Source organism: Schistocerca piceifrons, chromosome 7 (assembly GCF_021461385.2).
Source record: "Schistocerca piceifrons isolate TAMUIC-IGC-003096 chromosome 7, iqSchPice1.1, whole genome shotgun sequence".
NCBI classification, from domain to species: domain Eukaryota; kingdom Metazoa; phylum Arthropoda; class Insecta; order Orthoptera; family Acrididae; genus Schistocerca; species Schistocerca piceifrons.
In genome coordinates, this window is record NC_060144.1 from 38388705 (window position 1) to 38411306 (window position 22602).

Sequence of the window (22602 nt, forward strand, 5' to 3'; positions counted from 1 at the left end):
GTCTGAAAGTATTTATATGGAAAGTATCCATGTGTGGAAGTGAAACATTGACGATAAACAGTTCAGACAAGAAGAAAACACAAGCTTTTGAAACGTGGTGCTACGGAAGAATGGGTACATCACATAAGTAATGAAAAGGTACTGAATAGAATTGGGGAGAAGAGTAATTGTGGTACAACCTGACCAAAGGAAGGGATCTGTTGGTAGGACACATTCTGAGCCATCAAGGGATCACCAATTTAGTAGTGGAGAGAAGTTTGTGGTGTAAAAATTGCAGAGGGAGGCCAAGAGATTAATACAGTAAGCAGATTCAGACGGATGTAGGTTGCAGTAGTTACTCGGAGATGAAGAAGCTTGCACAGGATAGAGTAGCATGGAGAGCTGTATCAGTCCAGCCTTTGGACTCAAGACCATAACAACAACACACTAGAACTCTTGTTATTAAATTATTCACTAAACTTCTTTTCAGTGTCTCTGTTTATTTTGTTGTTGTTGTTGTGGTTTTCAGTCCTGAGACTGGTTTGACGCAGCTCTCCATGCTACTCTATCCTGTGCAAGCTTCTTCATCTCCTAGTACTTAGTGCAACCTACATCCTGTTTATTTTATAATTCGCTATTCTAGCCGGTGCACAGACTGCAGGATCAGAAGTACAGGTCATTACTTGCAGCAAAGTAGCTGCGGATGAAAGCAGACGTGCGCGGCCAGACCCTATGACTATGTTGAGATATTCTTTTTAAACAGAGCCATGCATGGCCCCAGTACCTAAAGTACAAGTAACCGTAGGTAAAGACGAAACTAATTTGCTAACATGGGATGCTGTTTGGAAGTTCAAGCACACTCAGCTGTAGCCGTTAGGTAACGTCGCAAGTTGCGGTTGCAATTTTAGAGTATTTCACAAAGCAGTGGAGCGACAGAAATCATTACGAATAACATCAAATAAAAATCAGGACATACAAATGCATTTCCCCCGCCGGCCAGGGTAGCCGACGGTTCTAGGCGCTACAGTCTGGAACCGCGCGACCGCTACGGTCGCTGGTCCGAATCCTGCCTCGGGCACGGATGTGTGTGATGTCCTTCGGTTAGTTAGGTTTAAGTAGTTCTAAGTTCTAGGGGACTGATGACCTCAGTAGTTAAGTCCCATAGTGCTCAGAGCCATTTGAACCATTTGCATTTCCCTATCTGACCCAAAAACTCGTACTGACCAGAAAAACATCGTCAAATTGGCGACGGTCGCATTTCTTTAAAAAAATTGTCCCAAATTCTATCATAGATCATATTGTCCAATCAGGTCATTCCGCGCTGGCCTTCTGTTTCGCTTCTGCTTGTTTATTAGGTTATTATTTGGTTATTGTTGTAGGACTCAAGAAAGGACGCTGCTCTCGCTGAATTGGTTACTCTACTTGAAAATATTTCAAATACATAAAGCTGCACTTGAAATTTTACTAGTTCGCTTTACCACTTGTATGTGTGGACATCCAAGGCTTATTTCCAATTAACTATCCAGGTTGCGCCTTCTGCTCGTAAGATTATCATTTAATGTAATCTGCCTACATAGCGGAATGACTACTCTGAAATAAGGTCATGGGAGTTAATCATATTTTTTTGTTATATTGAATGTGGGGATACGAAGTCTGTCCGATATTGTGAGTATGAATAACCAGTGTTGAAGCTCTGGAAGAAATGCTTCTGAAGAACTGACAAAAAATTAAATGATTTGTATTTCTTGCAGTAGTTCCAGTGATTGGAGACGTTATGTTGACTCTGTTCCTATCCACAGTACAGTTGAAGTAAGGATGCAGAAAACACAACATTGAATGCGGTGGCTTTCCAACACACACACGTTATACCGAACAAACTGAAGATTTACTTCCAGTAGCTAACAAGGTCGAAAGCTGCCTTACAACTTTATCGATGATAAACGCCTATTTAAGAGACTCTGAGCTAGTGCCTTCACCTTTTTATGTGGCTGTAAGTGCTTACTTTGATATGACCTGACAGGTGCTTAAGGATTACTCTCGCTTTCATAGCTCTGTTTCACTCCACGTGGCCCTCCTGATAAAATCATTCGCTATTTTTTTCTTACGTGAAAGACATCTATTTACAAAAGCTTTCGAACAGCGTCTGTTCTGTTCTGTTTCGGAATAGCCCGGACGCAGTCATGTTGCACTTGGCACATGGCACTTGGCACTGACATTGGAAGCAAGGAAAGCTAATTAGTTCAAACGTGTACTTGGATGATTCATTTTCAGCTACACGACAATCCTCACACAAATGCAGATTTAGTAATGTTATGAAACTGCTTTACATAAGCTGAAGCCTCATATACTTTTGTGAATCTTCCTCTTCATCGACTTAATTGCATCTGACACTCCTTTCACTTGATTTTCAGTCATAACCAAGAATTAATAATATTAAGAAAGCATATTGGTACTAGAAAATCTCCATTGCATAACGGAAAGTATAAGCCCAAACACATCGGGAGTGGGGGGTTGGGAGGCACGGGCTTACTGCCACCCCTCCCCCCCCCCCACCACTCCTTGGGTGCGGGCCTTCCGCAATTCCAAATCATCCATTACCAAACCGAAAAAAGCGCAAGTGTTTGTACCTGACTGGAAGAGTTCATTGACATAATGTTTCGTCAAGATTCTGCCTAATTTCTATGAAATACAGCCGACATATGAGAGGAACACCGGTCTTCTCCTCTTGCTCTTTTGCGTGGTCGCGTTCTTTACTCCTTAATGCTGTACTGATGTGGCGTGGAGAATATTCATTATCTTTGAACACAGACTTTAGGTATTTCAGCTCCTTTGTAATACTATCTCTAACAGAAACAAGTGCGCTGTGCATCGACGTGCGAAAGACGTCTGTAGTTTGTGATGTGTGGTGGCTGCTAGACGCCTGATAGTACAGGCCTTCACGTGTGGAACTACGGCAAACGGAGTGCCCCAACAATCCATCTACTTTCCGGCTCATCAATGCACAAACGACAGGCAGCCGCTGTCCTTCGCTTCCAAACCGGCAGCCCGCTAAGTCAGCCATAGCCCAGCACTGCATTTTCACAGGATATTCTATGGATTATTCCTCGATCATTATGGGACTCAATTATTAAGTAATCGGTGGAAATACGTTTGGCGGAATATCTCATTAATCGTGATGGCAGCTTTCAACTGGATAAGGTGGGGAACCTGGTATTTTCTTTAATTCTTTCAAAAAGAAAACATTTTATGACTAATGACATCTCTAGCAACAGTTACAATTATTAATATGAAATCTGAATTTTCAGTCCGCGAGCCCGGATCCCTACAGAAAGGGCACATGCGGTATAACCATTACGCATATGCCTGCGCTCCATAGATGGAACAATATTCGAATATGACAGACGTCGTTCATTTAGCGGTTACCTTTGCGCATGCGTCTCCGCGCCAATTTTTGGTATAAAATCAGCTTTATGAACTAGTAATCTCCAGCGCAAAGCCCTAACTTAAATTCCGCCAAATTGTTGTGAGCTAAAATATCTTGGCAAGAAATCGATGTCATCCGTCTAGAACCCCGAAACTTCATGGATGACCATTGATCTGTTCCTAGTAATATCGATCGGCATTAATTCAAATGGAAGTAACGGCTTCATGGGTAAAATACACTTACTGTGTACATGTTTTTTCAATTTCGTGCTTGTGTTCTTCACGTTTCACGTGGTCAATAATGGAAGAGAACATGACGAATCGTGAGTCACACTGACCACAATTTCCTGCACTTAGTGAACGAAGTTTGTTGGTATTTTGTATCACTTGTCCCATTTTAGGTTGCTGAACGCATTTTCTGTGTCGACAAATACTACGACAGTGGCTTGATCTTTTAACTCATACCTCCATTGGCAAAGGCAACTTCAGAACTACCCCTCTGGTCCAGTCACCTTTGCAAGCTTACACTGATCATCATCCAGCCGATCCCTGTTCTTTTCCAGCCATTTGTATGTTATTCTTGTCATGATTTTGCATACATGAACTGTTTAAACTGAATCTGCGATAGAATTCGCTTTTTACCTCCTTATACTGTCTTCATAACCGGTGATACTTAGAGAGTCAGACAGAACTTCTCCAATCCCCTAGATTCTACACACTAACTTGAATACCTTTTGGCCGCGACTTCTCTCAATGATTTTAGAAATTCCGCAGAAATTTCATCTTTCCTCCTGCCTTGTTTGATCTCAGTTCTTCCAAAGCTGTGTCAAACTGTGCCCTCTCAGACGACAAAGGCAGAAGTACGGGCACATACAGGGTGGTCGGAAATTCCAGTTACAAACTTCTAGGACATGTAGAGGGTAGTGAGTACATAACATTTTGAATAGGAACCCAAGTCTGGAAACGTATCGTTTCCGTTCTACGACAGTTTCAAAGCCGATGATTATCTCATCCACATCCACGTGAGGAATGTACTTAGGCGTGACCCAGTACAATTGTTGCAATCCATTTGAAAACGATACTGACTCGTTGCATTATTACTTACGCATTTGCATTACAAATTACACCTTATGGTTTACATTAGTCGACAACAACAGGAACCCAGCATCTACGGCACCAGCCGCTACGTACCGATGCATAACAAGAGCGGCTCGATGTGGCGACCACCAACGTTGTTACACACATTGTACCTCCGAAGCATGTTCTGGTACACTCTCTCCATCCCACCTGGTGTCTCTTCAGCGTCTTGTGCAGCGGCCAGAACTCGTGCCAGCAGGTCTTCCTCTGTCTCTACAGGTGTCTCATAAATTAGGCTCTTCATACGACCCCCACAAGAGATAGTCAATAGGGGTTAAATACGGCGATCGTGGCGGCCACGCTGTTGTACCACCACGGCCTATCCATCTCTCACCATACCGTCTGTTGAGATGTCTCCGGCCAGCCAGTGAAGAGTGAGGTGATAACCACATTTACTGCCGGACACAGCTTCCAAGGACGGGTCCATTACGTGTCGTAGGAAGACTTAAGTATGCGGGACCCGTCAGATTCGATGGAAGGAGATAAGGTCCAATCACATGACTGTCCAGAATACCTGCCCACACGTTAATCCCAAACCTGTCTTGAAATCCCTGAACATGCGTGGCAAGCCGGCCGCTGTTGCCGAGCTGTTCTAGTCGCTTCAGTCGGGAACCGCGCTGCTGCTACGGTCGCAGGTTCGAATCCTGCCTCGGGCATGGATGTATGTCCTTAGGTTAGTTAGCTTTAAGAAGTTCTAATTCTAAGGAACTGATGACCTCAGATGTTAAGTCCCATAGTGCTTAGAGCCATTTGAACCATGCGTGGCATGCGGTTTTTCGTCCCCAAAGACAAGGCTATTTCGAGCATTCAGAACACAATCCCTTGTGAACCTACATTCATCTGCGAAGAGAACTCGACGTGGAAACAGGGGCGCGTGGATGCTTTTGTGGACTGGCAAGACAGCCAATCCACTAGGACGGGTAGCCGAAAGGCACGCGTTTAAGCTCACGCAGGCTGGCGTGAGGTCTGGAACAGTTAAAGGAGTTATACTAGCAAGAAAAGTACGTAGCTGCTGGAATACTTAAGTTTAATCCATAATTGGTGAACATCGGTCTGACGGTACATGCATCACAAGATAAATAGCAAATGATAATGGCGCCTTGCTAGGTCGTAGCAAATGATATAGCTGAAGGCTATGCTAACTATCGTCTCGGCAAATGAGAGCGTAATTTGTCAGTGAACCATCGCTAGCAAAGTCGGCTGTACAACTGGGGCGAGTGCTAGGAAGTCTCTCTAGACCTGCCGTGTGGCGGCGCTCGGTCTGCAATCACCGATAGTGGCGACACGCGTGTCCGACGTATACTACCGGACCGCGGCCGATTTAAAGGCTACCACCTAGCAAGTGTGGTGTCTGGCGGTGACACCACAGATGCAACGGTGCAGGAACCATGTGTAGAAGGCGACGCGTTGTGGAAAGTCTGCCGGACCCATAGCGCGTACCCTGTGTAAGTGGTACGGTTGCAATTGTTGCTCATGCAGGACGTCCAAGACGGTACTGTGACTAACAGCGATTGCAAGCGTAATTGTTCGCGAACTCGTTGACGGGCTATTTCAATGCGACGCAGAACACCTTCTTCAAACTCGGGGGTGCGGCGTCGCCGTGGATCACCACAGTCCTGCCTCGTCACGGTGAAGGTACGCGTTTCTCGTAGCCGTTGAGCAAACAGTTTGTGCAATGGAGTGTGACGGTGTGGAAAACGTTCATGATACAACCGACTAGCACCTCTTCCGTTACCTCCAGCTTCGCCATACACAGGTAGCATGTCTGTGTATTCCGCAAACGTGTACTGCAACATGTTTCCTCTATCGGTGATGCACAGGTATTGACTCGGTCTCACAGCAAAGTGGACAACAGATGACATCTGGGGATCGTTTGACGTAGTACACGTGTCTACCGTGTTGCATACCAGGACAGGGAACTCTGAGACGTTTCTCTTGCCCTAAGTAGACGTTGGCGAGGTACACATCTGAATTGAAACAGTGGTAGAACGGAAACGGTATCGATTCCGGACATGGTTTCCTATTCAAAATGTTGTGTACTCACTACCCTCTACATGTCCTAGAAGTCTGTAACGGGAGTTCACGACCACCCTGTGTATTAAAATTGTGTGTCAGTCCTCCTGCATAAAGCGTTAACTGATTGCAGGAGGTGCTGTGGGAAGGGGTAGGGGGAAGGGGTTGGAGAGCGAATATTGTGGGCGCAAAACACCTCGGCCGCTAGATGCGCAGTCGGCTGGGGAAGCGTGGCAGGAGCAGCAGTGGTCAGTGGTGGGGGGGGGGGGGGGGGTCGTTCACAGTGCTGGAGGGGAAGTGCTGTTCTAAACTGGAGCCTACACTCACATTTTTGGTAAATTTTAAGTGGGACCCCTCCATGTCCACACTTGCATGGTGACTATTCAAAAAGATCTGTCACCTCTGCTTTCGTAGGTATCTAAAAAGAATTCCGCCGAAAACGACGCAATTTGTTTTCGCCTAGCTTGTTAATCAATTGTAACTTTCAGAGAAGCGTCATGAGTGGCGAATTTTGAGTAAAACCTACACATTTCTCTGGTTGCCGTGTCAAAATTTGCTTCTTTTGGCAAACCACAGCGGAGCTTATGCTCTCACCTCACTAACATGTTGTGCAGACACAATTGCGAGAAAATTATGAAACAGTGGTTTATTAAGTGAGGAACTGAGGAAAAATAACGTCAGTAGCCTATGAAAAAGCACATCCTTGGTACAAGAAAACGTGTAATGACTTCACATATGTTGTTCCAAAAACCTTTGCATTTCTCATTTAAAAATTATGTTCTTTCACCGAACAAGTCTCTAGTTATTGGAATAGCATGGAAGATATTGAAGTTTTACATAATAACGATATGGTAAAATTCTCTCCCTTTGCATTTTCCAAAATCTCGTTTCGATATCTGAAACGGTTTATGAAATATGAGGAATGTTGTGGATACTTCACTCTGTTTTTATCGCTGGCGTGGCGTTATCGCAAATGATTGTCCAACATCAGATTAGTTTTCTCAAGATTGGTAGCATATAGATACCTCTATCCAAGTCTAAAGAAAAATTCAGTATGTGCAACGATATATTATGCAATATGCACCAAACGCAAAATCATAGCGACGTGTATTTTTCATTGCACACTTTTCCGAATTTCATGCAGTGTCTTACTTTTAATGTAAAAAAATGAAATGATCGTATGGCATTGCTAGGCGGGAGGCCCATCTGGGGTACGTTGTCCTCGATGGTGAGTGTTCATCGGAGGTGTGGGTATCATCTGGAGTGCCCCAGGGAAGTGTGGTAGGTCCGCTGTTGTTTTCCATCGACATAAATGATCTTTTGGATAGGGTTGACAGCAACGTGCGGCTGTTTGCTGATGATGTTGTGGTGTACGGGAAGGTGTCGTCGTTGAGTGACTGTAGGAGGATACAAGATGACTTGGACAGGATTTGTGATTGGTGAAAGAATGGCAGCTAACTCTAAAAATAGATAAATGTAAATTAATGCAGACGAATAGGAAAAAGAACCCCGTAATGTTTGAATACCCCATTTGGGCGTAACATTGCAGAGCGATATGAAGTGGGACAAGCATGTAATGGCAGTTTTGAGGAATGCGGATAGTCGTCTTCGGTTCATTGGTAGAATTTTGGGAAGATGTGGTTCATCTGTAAAGGAGACCGCATACAAAACACTAATACGACCTATTCTTGAGTACTGCTCGAGCGTTTGGGATCCCTATCAGGTCGGATTGAGGGAGGACATAGAAGCAATTCAGAGGCGGGCTGCTAGATTTGTTACTGGTAGGTTTGATCATCCCGCGAGTGTTACGGAAATGCTTCAGGAACTCGGGTGGGAGTCTCTGGAGGAAAGGAGGCGTTCTTTTCGTGAAACGCAACTGAGAAAATTTAGAGAACCAGCATTTGAGGCTGACTACAGTACAATTTTACTGCCGCCAACTTATATTTCACGGAAAGACCACAAAGATAATATAAGAGAGATTAGGGCTCGTACGGCTAATAATGGAAGCAAGGCCAAAGAAAAATCAAAACACTTTCATAGGTATAAAATGGTGCAAGCTGTTCGAGATTCTGAAAAAAGTAGGGATAAGCTAGAGGGAGAGACGGGTCATATACAATATGTACAACAACCAAGAGGGAATAATAAGAGTGGACGATCAAGAACGAAGTGCTCGTATTAAGAAGGGTGTAAGATACGGCTGTAGCCTTTCGCCCCTACTCTTCAATCTGTACATCGAGGAAGCAATGATGGAAATAAAAGAAAGGTTCAGGAGTGGAATTAAAATACACGGTGAAAGGATATCAATGATACGATTCTCTGATGACATTGGTATCCTGAGTGAAAGTGAAGAAGAATCAAATGATCTGCTGAACGGAATGAACAGTCTAATGAGTACACAGTATGGTTTGAGAGTAAATCGGAGAAAGACGAAGGTAATGAGGAGTAGTAGAAATGAGAACAGCGAGAAACTTAACATCAGGATTGATGGTCACGAAGTCAATGAAGTTAAGGAATTCTGCTACCTAGGCAGTAAAATAACCAATGACGGACGGAGCAAGGAGGACATCAAAAGCAGACTCGCTATGGCAAAAAAGGCATTTCTGGCCAAGAGAAGTCTACTAATATCAAACACCGGCCTTAATTTGAGGAAGAAATTTCTGAGGATGCACTTCTGGAGTATAGCATTGTATGGTAGTGAAACATGGACTGTGGGAAAACCGGAACAGAAGAGAATCGAAGCATTTGAGATGTGGTGCTGTAGACGAATGTTGAAAATTAGGTGGACTGATAAGGTAAGGAATGAGGAGGTTCTAAGCAGAATCGGAGAGGAAAGGAGTATGTGGAAAACACTGATAAGGAGAAGGGACGGGATGATAAGACATCTGCTAAGACATGAGGGAATGATTTCCATGGTACTAGAGGGAGCTGTAGAGGGCAAAAACTGTAGAGGAAGACAGAGATTGGAATACGTCAAGCAAATAATTGAGGACGTAGGTTGCAAGTGCTACTCTGAGATAAAGAGGTTAGCATAGGAAAGGAATTCGTGGCGGGCCGCATCAAACCAGTCAGTAGACTGATGACAAAAAAAAAAAACAGAGGCATATAGGCAGTCATTTTTCCTGTTTGGGAGTGGAACAGGGAGAGAAGACGCTAGTTGTGGTACGAGGTACCCTCCGCCACTCACCGTATGGTGGATTGCGGAGTGTATATGTAGATGTAGATGGGGAAGTTCGGCCGACGAGTGCGAGTCTTATTTCAGTCGACGCTACATTGGGCGACTCGCGGCCCTGTGGTGAGGATGAACCGATGATGAGATCAATGCAATACCCATTCCAAGAGCGGAGGAAATCTCAAATTCGGCAGGGAATCAAACCCGGGCCCCACTGTATGGGAGGCAAACACTTTACCATCCAGCTAAGCAGGCGGACATTTAATATAAATATCACAATAACTATGATCATTAACGAAATGAGGGGCACATCATCATGAACCTGACATATAAAGCTACAAGTAAAGCAAAAAAATGAATTTGTTTAGCGAATAGTTTCTGCAGAAACCTTTTGAGTAAGATTACAGTGTCCGCGCCTCGATTCTGCCATCGCTACCGGCCGAAAGGTGGAAAACGCTTACCGGCCTCCCCTTCCAAGCAAACGAATGAACTCTCCCAGTGCTCTGTACGAAAACTGGCCACTGCGCATCGCCCGCCGTATCCTGCGCGAGCTATGCGACGTAGCTTTCGGAAGGACAAGTAGGGAAACGTTCTAGCAAGAAAACATAAGTCTCAGCATAACTACTTAACACACTTAGAATTATTTGTGACTGTGTACATAAAATTACGACCTAGCAGGCAATTGAGCATTTTATTTTGAGAATAATTCTAATGGTTCAAATGGCTCTGAGCACTATGTGACTTAACTTCTGAGGTCATCAGTCCCCTATAACTTAGAACTAATTAAACCTAACTAACCTAAGGACACCACACACATCCATGCCGTAGTTGTCGCGCGGTTCCAGACTGTAGCGCCTAGAACCGCTCGGCCACCCTGGCCGGCTGAGAATAATTGCCGCATGTAACGATGTGCGAAATACATTGACAGTTTCACTTGTACTCGTATATTAAAGTCTTCTCTCATTACAGTCGCAGATGGAACGCGAGAAAAATAATTTCTTGTTGCATCTGTGTTTGCTGTTAGTCTAGTTTCTTTTCTTCTCGAACAGTACAAGTTCGATCCGTAGCGGTCTGTAGAATAATTGCAGCCTCAGATCGGCAGGTCTGTTCTCGGAATATTTCCAATAGCTTCGTGCAAAACAAACGGCTTCCTCTTCTTAATGTCGACCAGCTACGATATTTCAGTATTTACGTTACATTGCCTCACCAGTCATACCAGGTAACCATTGACACAGTCCTTCCTCTGCGATCACGATGACCTACGAAACAATTGACTCGAACGTAAGGCGACCTGTTGTTATTATGTGCAGGAACTCCCCGAGGTACGCTGTGCAGCCGCCGCCAGCACTGCCGATTTCGCTGACACTGGCAGTGGCCATATTGCTGCTGGGTGTCTTGGCGAGCAGTGGCTGTGCAGGAGGTTTCACGCCACCTGCAGCCTGTCAACCGGCGCAGTTCTGGATGGGGAAAGCCCGCCCACTGGAGTGGGCCAAGTGTCCTGTGGACTGCAGGTGCTCGACCACGGACGTCCAGCTGTGGTGCTCTGGGTCAGGCCTGCCCGAGCTGGTCGACGCTGACGCCACATATCTTGAAACAATGGTCGTCGAGGGCGCCGGAATCCTCAAACTGCAGGCTCACCACTTCGGCCACCTGACCCGCCTGGTGGATCTAACCTTATCTAATGGACGAATCTCTGAGGTCAGTGCGGCGCGAAAGTCCCACGTCGATAGTTGCAACTGGGGTCACAAAGCCACTGTACAGTGGTCCATATTGGGCACATGGTCTACGAAAACCATTTCTCCGCTCCTGTTCCTGCTTTTATTGCTATACACGACGGACATATACACTCGTACAATGACCTCAATGGCAAACATAGTAAAAACGGATGTATATATTAGCTCTACAACTTTGCTTCCGCCGTTTTTTCTCAACGTTCGGGGCTTTATTGTGGAAAACTTACAAAAAAATTCATTCGTAGTATTGCCTATCGCTGGCCACTACATTCTCCCATCTTTCGGTTAGCATACGAATCCTGTGGAAGAAAACTGGGCTTCTTTTGTGGGGATCCATGAATCGATTCAATTTTGCACTTCTTCATACGATTGGAAGTGCTGGTCAGCCAGACTGTATGCCTCTGATCGGAAAAGGTGGTAGTCAGCAACGTATGGAGAATACGGCGGGAGGGATAGGACTTCTCATTTCAACGTTTCCATGTATACTTTGACGGGTTTTGTGACATGGGGTCGAGCACTGACCTGCTGCAAAATTACCTTTACGGGTCTATCGCTGTATTGTCGCAGTTCGTGTTTCAGTGTTGGGCTCGAACGCACCAACTGCTTTCGATAATGATGTCCCGTGACTGTCTTCGTCTGTTTCAGTAGCTGCGGAAAACGTTCTGTCTTCCACCGCCGCCGGCCGGAGTGGCCGAGCGGTTCTAGGCGGTACTGTCTGGAGCCGCGCGACTGCTACGGTCGCAGGTTCGAATCCTGCCTCGGGCATGTATGTGTGTGATGTCCTTAGGTTAGTTAGGTTTAAGTAGTTCTAAGTTCTAGGGGACTGATGACCTCTGATGTTAAGTGCCATAGTGCTCAGAGCCATTTGAACCACTTGAACCATCTTCCACCGGCATGCCGGTCTTCGACACCAAAATCACCTTTCTTAAGGTGTTGAAAACATTCTCTGCACGTTCTTCCACTAATAGTTTCCTCATCATTCGTCTTTTAAAAGCCACAGCCGCATATTTCTTCACGTTAAATCAGAAAATTAAAACTTGCCGCAAATGGCGAGAAATGGGTACGTAAGTTGACGTACTTAATCGAGAATAACCTTATGATGCAATCACAAATCGACTAATATTTTAAGGCATTATGTTTACAGATGCCTAAGCTTATTGTATTACACCTATGACCAACCACCTGAAACCCACTTGCCACGACTGCCGTCTATTGCAAAACGGCGGAAGCAAAGTTGTAGACATGATATATATATATATATATATACTACTGGCCACTAAAGTTGCTACACCAAGACGAAATGCAGATGATAAATGGGTATTCATTGGACAGATATATTATACTAGAACTGACATGTGATTACATTTTCATGCAATTTGGGTGCATAGATCCTGAGAAATCAGTACCCAGAACAACCACCTCTGGCTGTAATAACGGTCTTGATACGCCTGGGTATTGAGTCAGACAGAGCTTGGATGGCGTGTACAGGTACAGCTGCTGATGCAGCTTCAACACGATACCACAGTTCGTCAAGAGTAGTGACTGGCGTATTGTGACGAGCCAGTTGCTCAGCCACCATTGACCAGACGTTTTCAATTGGTGAGAGATCTGGAGAATGTGCTGGCCAGGGCAGCAGTCGAACATTTTCTGTATCCAAAAAGGCCCGTACAGGACCTGCAACATGCGATCGTGCATTATCCTGCTGAAATGTACGGTTTCGCGGGGATCGATTTAAGGGTAGAGCCACGGGTCGTAACACATCTGAAATGTAACGTCCACTGTTCAAAGTGCCGTCAATGCGAAAAAGTGGTGACCGAGACATGTAACCAATGGCACCCCATACCATCACGCCAGTGATACGCCAGAATGGCGATGACGAATACATGCTTCCAATGTGGGTTCATCGCGATGTCGTCAAACACAGATGCGACCATCATAACCTGGATTCATCCGAAAAAATGACGTTTTGCCATTCGTGCACCCAGGTTCGTCGTTGAGTACACCATCGCAGGCGCTCCTGTCTGTGATGAAGCGTCAAGGGTAAACGCAGCCGTGGTCTCCGAGCTGATAGTCCATGCTGCTGCAAACGTCGTCGAACTGTTCGTGCAGATGGTTGTTGTCTTGCAAACGTCCCCATATGCTGACTCAGGGATCGAGATGTGGCTGCACGATCCGTTACAGCCATGCGGATAAGATGCCTGTCACCTCGACTCTAGTGATACGAGGCCGTTGGGATCCAGCACGTTCCGTATTACACTCCTCAACCCACCAATTCCACATTGTGCTAACAGTCATTGGATCTCGATCAACGCGAGGAGCAATGTCGTGATACGATAAACCGCAATCGCGATAGGCTACAATCGGACCTTTTTCAAAGTCGGAAACGTGATGGTACGCGTTTCTCCTCCTTACACGAGGCATCACAACAACGTTCCGCCAGGCAACGCCGGCCAAGTGCTGTTTGTGTATGAGAAATCGGTTGGAAACTTTCCTCATGTCAGCACGTTGTAGGTGTCGCTACCGGCGCCAACCTTGTGTGAATGCTCTGAAAAGCTAATCATTTGCGTATCACAGCATCTTCTTCCTGTCGGTTAAATTTCGCGTCTGTAGCACGTCATCGTGGTGTAGCAATTTTAATGGCCAGTATTACTAAGTTTGTTGTCGAGTTCATTACACGAGATTTCAAGTTGAAGGAAATAATGTTTCTTAATATAGGGTGACAATCATTGAACTATATGAAATAAAATCGTCATAACTTCTGGACGGTTTGCTTTAGGACGTTCAAACTGCACGGTTGGCCGCGGGGCATGATGGGAATTAGTATGCGCATACACATCGTTTGGTTTAGCGACGAAGCTCACTTTCATTTGGATGGGATCGTCATAAGCAAAATTGGCGCATATGGGGGACTATGAATCCAGTTTCGCGATCGAGAAGTCTCGTCATCCTCAACCGGTGACTGTGTGGTGTGCAATGTCCTGTCACAGAATGATCAGTTGGACATTCCTCGATGGCACGGTGACTGCCAGACAATACATGAAGATTTTGGAAGATGATTTCGTCCCCATTATCCAAAGTGATTTAAACAAGATGTGGTTCATGCAAGACGGAGCTCGACCCTATCGCAGCAGGAGAGTGTTAGATGACCTGGACGAGGAATTTGGTGACCTCATTCTGGCTGTGGCGTACCCGGAGGCCACTGGCATGGGCCCCGATTGGCCGCCATATTCCCCGGATCTGAATACATGCAACTCCTGTTTGTGGGGCTACATTAAAGACAAGGTGTGCAGCAATAACTCCAAAACCATTGCTGAGCTGAATACAGCCATTCAGTAGGTTACCGACAGCATCGATGTTCCGACACTTCAGCGGGTCATGCAGAATTTCGCTATTCGTCTGTGTCACATCATTGCCAATAATGGCAGCCATATCGGACTTGTCATAGCCTAAATCTCAATATCTGTAGTGACGTTTATATGTTGAATAAAGTGTGTGCACCTCGCAGTTTGTAACTAATTTACGTTTTTTCTCATGTAGTTCAATAATTAAAATGTTACTCACGTAGCATGTGAAAGTTGCTGGATTTGGACGGGTTACTTCTGTAACTGAAATATCAGATCTGAAGATGGTTCTGAATGAACCGGAACCGGTCATATGAATAATAAAAAAATTTGTAATCAAGACGGATTTTAAGTAACAGAAGTAACCCGTCCAAATCCAGCAACTTTCACATGCTACGTCACGTAGCATGTGAAAGTTGCTGGATTTGGACGGGTTACTTCTGTAACTGAAATATCAGATCTGAAGATGGTTCTGAATGAACCGGAACTGACGTAGCATGTGAAAGTTGCTGGATTTGGACGGGTTACTTCTGTAACTGAAATATCAGATCTGAAGATGGTTCTGAATGAACCGGAACCGGTCATATGAATAATAATAAAAATTTGCAATTAAGACGGATTTTAAGTAACATTATAAAATCACTGATTGCTGTTATCCCATAAGACATTATGTCTGTTTTTGCATAGTTCAATAATTGCCACACTGTACTTAGAGATCACAGATCTTAACACGTAGAGTAGCATTGTTTATCGGATATTTTAAACTAACCTGGTAACTGCTGTCATAAAGCATCTGCCCCAGATTTTATTGAGGAGTTCTGTGACACTGTCGCGCTATCCGAACAAACCCAATGTGTATCGCACCTCTCTTCTTTGAACTACCTCTCTTTCTTAGATCTAGCCAACTTTCTAGGCTACGCTCACTGGCCTGCTATGCTAAACAACTGTCGAAAAGTGCTTTGCGAGAAAATATTTATTTGCACTTCCTTAATATTTTTATTTCTGGCATATGTCTACAAAATCTTTCGATTTATGAGGTCGTTTCACCTCAAATTATTCTGGACAAGTAATTTTAGATTCTTGGCAATAACTGAACGTGTAGCCATGGACTACAGGTCTTTCCGTCCGTTTACACGCTTTACATTACATTTAACTGCATTTGTCAGATTCCAGTATTTCCTGTAATAGCTGTTCACGTGCAACTTCCTCTGCAATTCATAGCCATTTCCCTAATACAAGGTGGCGTAGATAGAAGTAGCCCGTGGAAGTAGAAACGAAATGTAGTGAAATTACAGAACCGGAGACCTGAAGTGGACTTACCACTTATTTACGATGAGAAATACAGTGAAAAATACATGTATAGGAGGTGTTGAAAGTGACCCTCTGCAGCATGAATACAGAGCTGTTCACGTCTAAGCATATTCAGATACAACCGACGTAAAATTAGTTAGCAATGGCGACAGCTTCACGGTTGATGTTATCTTTCAGTTCCTGTGTGGATTTGTTTCAAAGACCTATCGCTTCAAGTGTCCCCAAAGGAAAAATCACTTGGTGTTAGATCCGGCGAATATGGTGGCCGTAAATGCTCGGTTACAGTTCATTCCTCAGTAAAGATTTCAGGGACTTATTCCAGGGATACCTTAGACGTGTGACATGTTGCCCCATCTTGCTGGAATAAGCAGTTTTGTGTTTCATATTTAATGAGTTGAGCACAAAATGGATCAAATTTCCATGTATCCTTTTTGAGGGCAGTGTTAAATTATATCTGTCCAATGGTGCGGATTCCTGTTACACAGCACCAGATTTTTTCACCATGGAGTCGTCGCTGACACAATGTTAGTGTTCTCCGTTGCCTAGCACATGGCCATGCTCCATCACTCATGATTTATTTGGAGAGGGTCTAATAAACCATCGCTGATGTTATTCAAAAGCCACATGCAGTAATCTGCACCTTCCTGACTGCCAACCTCCCGCAACTGCTGCAAGGCCGTCGTACGATATGGCTTCAAATTAGGACTTTTCAGTATCCACGGGCAACTCTTCCTACTCACACGCACCTGTTAGGCCAGTTTACGTGTAGACTTCTTCGTTCTATGAATAATGCTTGAACGGATGTCTGCCCTAATTTCTGATGTTCGGACTGAAGGAATTCTTTGTCTTTTTACATTTTGTGCAGAACCGTAGGTGTGTCAGTTTTTATATAGACTCTGCTCTCTTTGCTTTCTTAATCGAAACTTTTTCAACATATGCTTCTGCAATTGCAATTCTTTCATCTGTCGACAAAGTCATTTTGCAGACCGCAAAGATAAACGTCTAACTTCACTGATCAAATAAACTGAAATACTGACAGAAGAATGCTATTGTTGTTGTTGTGGTCTTCAGTCCTGAGACTGGTTTGATGCAGCTCTCCATGCTACTCTATCCCGTGCAAGCCTCTTCATCTCCCAGTATTTACTGCAACCTACATTCTTCTGAATCTGCTTAGTGTATTCATCTCTTGGTCGCCCTCTACGATTCTTACCCTCCACACTGCCCTCCAATGCTAAATTTGTGATCCCTTGATGCCTCAGAACATGTCCTACCAACCGGTCCCTTCTTCTTGTCAAGTTGTGCCACAAACTCCTCTTCTCTCCAATCCTATTCAATACCTCCTCATTAGTTATGTGATCTACCCATCTAATCTTCAGCATTCTTCTGTAGCACCACATTTCGAAAGCTTCTGTTCTCTTCTTGTCCAAACTATTTATCGTCCATGTTTCACTTCCATACATGGCTACACTCCATACAAATACTTCCAGAAATGACTTCCTGACACTTAAATCTATACTCGATGTTAACAAATTTCTCTTCTTCAGAAACGCTTTCCTTGCCATTGCCAGTCTACATCTTATATCCTCTCTACTTCGACCATCATCAGTTATTTTGCTCCCCAAATAGCAAAACTCCTTTACTGCTTTAAGTGTCTCATTTCCTAATCTAATTCCCTCAGCATCACCCGACTTGATTCGACTGCATTCCATTATCCTCGTTTTGCTTTTGTTGATGTTCATCTTATATCTTCCTTTCAAGACACTGTCCATTCCGTTCAGCTGCTGTTCCAAGTCCTTTGCTGTCTCTGACAGAATTACAATGTCATCGGCGAACCTCAACGTTTTTATTTCTTCTCCATGGATTTTAATACCTACTCCGAATTTTTCTTTTGTTTCCTTTACTGCTTGCTCAATATACTGATTGAATAACATCGGGGACAGGCTACAACCCTGTCTCACTCCCTTCCCAACCGCTGCTTCCCTTTCATGCCTCTCGACTCTTATAACTGCCATCTGTTTTCTGTACAAATTGTAAATAGCCTTTCGCTCCCTGTATTTTACCCCTACTACCTTCAGAATTTGAAAGAGAGTATTCCAGTCAACATTGTCAAAAGCTTTCTCTAAGTCTACAAATGCTAGAAACGTAGGTTTGCCTTTCCTTAATCTATTTTCTAAGATAAGTCGTAGGGTCAGTATTGCCTCACGTGTTCCAACATTTCTACGGAATCCAAACTGATCTTCCCCGAGGTCGGCTTCTACCAGTTTTTCCATTCGTCTGTAAAGAATTCGCGTTAGTATTTTGCAGCTGTGACTTATTAAACTGATAATTCGGTAATTTTCACATCTATCAACACCTGCTTTCTTTGGGATTAGAATTATTGTATTCTTCTTGAAGTGTGAGGGTATTTATCCTGTCTCATACATCTTGCTCACCAGATGGTAGAGTTTTGTCAAAACTGGCTCTCCCAAGGCCGTCAATAGTTCCAATGGAATGTTATCTACTCCCAGGGCCTTGTTTCGACTCAGGTCTTTCAGTGCCCTGTCAAACTCTTCACGCAATATCGTATCTACCATTTCATCTTCATCTACATCCTCTTCCATTTCCATAATATTGTCCTCAAGTACGTCGCCCTTGTATAGACCCTCATTATACTCCTTCCATCTTTCTGCTTTACCGTCGTTACTTAGAACTGTGTTTCCATCTGAGCTCTTGATATTCATACAAGTGGCTCTCTTTTCTCCAAAGGTCTCTTTAATTTTCCTGTAGGCAGTATCTATCTTGCCCCTAGCGAGATAAGCCTCTACATCCTTACATTTGTCCTCTAGCCATCTCTGCTTAGCCATTTTGCACTTACTGTCAATCTCATTTTTGAGACGTTTGTATTCTTTTTTGCCTGCTTCATTTACTGTATTTTTATATTTTCTCCTTTCATCAATTAAATTCAATATTTCTTCTGTTACCCAAGGAATTCTACTAGCCCTCGTCTTTTTACCTACTTGATCCTCTGCTGCCTTCACTACTTCATCCCTCAGAGCTACCCATTCTTCTTCTACCGTATTTCTTTCCCCAATTCCTGTCAATTGTTCCCTTATGCTCTCCCTGTAACTCTGTACAACCCCTGGTTTAGTCAGTTTATCCAGGTCCCATCTCCTTAATTTCCCACCTTTTTGCAGTTTCTTCAGTTTTAATCTACAGTTCATAACCAATAGATTGTGGTCCACATCTGCCCCTGGAAATGTCTTACAACTTAAAACCTGGTTCCTAAATCTCTGCCTTACCATTATATAATCTATCTGATACCTTCTAGTATCTCCAGGATTCTTCCATGTATACAACCTTCTTTTATGATTCTTGAACCAAGTGTTAGTTATGATTAAATTATGCTCTGTGCAAAATTCTACCAGACGGCTTCCTCTTTCATTTCACTCCCCCAATCCATATTCACCCACTACGTTTCCCTCTCTCCCTGTTCCTACTCTCGAATTCCAGTCACCCATGACTATTAAATTTTCGTCACCCTTCACTATCTGAATAATTTCTTTTATTTCATCATACATTTCTTCAATATCTTCGTCATCTGCAGAGCTAGTTGGCATATAAACTTGTACTACTGTGGTAGGCGTGGGCTTCGTATCTATCTTTGCCACAATAATGCGTTCGCTATGTTGTTTGTAGTAGCTTACCCACATTCCTATTTTCCGATTCATTATTAAACCCACTCCTGCATTACCCCTATTTGATTTTGTGTTTATAACCCTGTAGTCACCTGACCAGAAGTCTTGTTCATCCTGCCACCGAACTTCACTAATTCCCACTATATCTAACTTTAACCAATCCATTTCCCTTTTCAAATTTTCTAACCTACCTGACAGATTAAGGGATCTGACATTCCACACTCCGATCCGTAGAACGCCAGTTTTCTTTCTCCTGATAACGACGTCCTCTTGAGTAGTCCCCGCCCGGAGATCCGAATGGGGGACTATTTTACCTCTGGAGTATTTTACCCAAGAGGACGCCTTCATCATTTAACCATACAGTAAAGCTGCATGCCCTCGGGAAAAATTACGGCTGTAGTTTCCCCTTGCTTTCAGCCGTTCGCAGTACCAGCACACCAAGGCCGTTTTGGTTAATGTTACAAGGCCAGATCAGTCAATGATCCAGACTGTTGCCCCTGCAACTACTGAAAAGGCTGCTGCCCCTCTTCAGGAACCACACGTTTGTCTGGCCTCTCAACAGATACCCCTCCGTTGTGGTTGCACCTACGGTACGGCCATCTGTATCGCTGAGGCACGCAAGCCTCCCCACCAACGACAAGGCCCATGGTTCATGCTAACAATCGATTATTTCATAAAACTGTGCATTGTTGTAGCTGTTTACTCTATTTCAGAAGTCGAAATACTGCGTTAATTTTTTTTTAATTGCCATACCCTGTCTGTTACCCCCCTTCTATACAACAGCGTCATGTCTCAGCAGGGCATGCCACATTGGCTTCACGCGCAGACTGCTCGCGAAACTGCGTGACGTCATCAGGAATTCGCGAGGCGAGAAGCGGGAGTCCCAGATTTCTCTGCTGAAATGCAGTTGCTTCTTAGCTGTTCTTGTTGCTGGCCGCTATGGACGAAAGCAAAAATCATTGTGCTGTTGCTGAATGCAAAAATACATCGTATAAAACTGCGAAAATCGCTTATCATGGATTTCCGAAAGACAGAGAACTACAACGCAAATGCGTATCACGCTGTAAAAGAGCTAGCTGATCATGTTAATGTGAGTAACGCAAGAATTTTTTTCAGATCGTTACCTTCCCGAAGATTATGAACGGGACTTAAAAAAGGAGCTTCTGGGTTAGCTTTTGGGAAGAGAATTAAAAGGTGACGTGCCGTCACAAAAAATTCCAGATTGGTATGGAGAAGCATTCGAGGCTGTCGCAAGCACCAGCAAGGATAACATACAGGCAATTGCCTGACATTCGTTCTCTTTAGAAACACTTTACTACGTGTTATCGAATTTGGAATTATTCAAGCATTAGTTTTTATAGTGATTACAAAGGTTTCATTTTTAATAATAATAATAATAATAATAGTGTTATTCTAAAATAGACCTGTATTATTAATAGATAACATCAGCAACAGCACGAAAGAGAAACCTCATCAGTCGGCCAGAACAGAGGTTGTTTTTGACGTAGAAGTCACGGCAAAAGAGTAAATAGACAGATTAAAAACTGAAGTAAAACTGCTGAGGAAAGAAAACTACGCTTTGAAAAGAAGTAACAAGGTCCTGAAAGCCAAGTGTTGGAAGTACGCAATGGAAGTAAAGATATGTGTTTCATCGGCTACAAAACAACAAATTGGAGACACTGTAGACAGGCTTTTATCTCAGCGTTTCACAGCAGGCCGGATTAGATCTTTTCTTAGTATTAAAAAGAGAGTTAAGTGGAGCCCAAAAGATATTGATAATGCTCTCATTTTAAGAGCCTTCTCACCGAAAGCGTACACTTGATTGCGGAAAAAGAATTACCCTTTTCCTTATCGGTTAACACTTCAGAAGCGGGTCAAACAATTCAAGTGCAGGCCTGAAATTCTGAAAGAAGTGCTGGATCTTATGAAAGCTAGGACAGAAGCATTCAAACCCTTAGAAAATGTAGGAGTCCTATGTTCTGACGGGATGAATATAGATGGTCGGGTTTGCTGTGATTCATTAGATGTAATTTTAGCACCAAACAAAAACGTTATGGAGGTCGTGGTTCGTGGTTTGTTGGCATCATGGAAACAGCCTGTATATTTTGACTTTGATAGTAGCATGACTAGTGAATTACTCCTAAATATTATAAACCAGTTGGAAGCTGGTGGAACCCAAATTGCAGCAGTAATTTGTAAAATGCGAGGCAAGAACTCAAAGGTCTGGAAGGAGGTTGGTGTTCCCTCCACAAAAACCCTGCTTTCCACATCCTATGCATCCATGGAGAAGAGTGAGCTTTCTGTGATGTCCCAGATTTGCTGAAATTGCGTAGGAACAATGTTTTCTAAGATGGAGTAATTCTGCCCAACATCAGTCTTGAACAAGAAGCTTCTTGAAAATCTGTTAGCGACACAGAGCAGTGATTTAAGCATCATACATCACATTACAGAGGCTCATGTAGAAATAAGAGGACGACCTCTGCGGAACGTACGAATGGCAGCATAGATGTTTCCGCACCGTTGAGCCCGAGCTGTTAAATACCTGCTAAACAGAAAACAGGAAGGAAATTTAATTGAACTGGTCAATGAAACATTAGGTGTTTTAAACTCAGGGATTCATAAGGGTGACAAGGCTCCTCTTAGAAGTAGCCATGGCCTTAATTTTCGAAGACAGGAGAACACACTAAAGCGCTTCAGCGAGGTTGTGGGAAAAAGCAATCTCTGTTGCCGTTCCAGAAGAGTCTCATAATTTCAGTAAACTCTGGACTTAACAGTGGCATAAAAAATATGGCAGCTTTGTATCTTTCAGGCTAAACCAATAC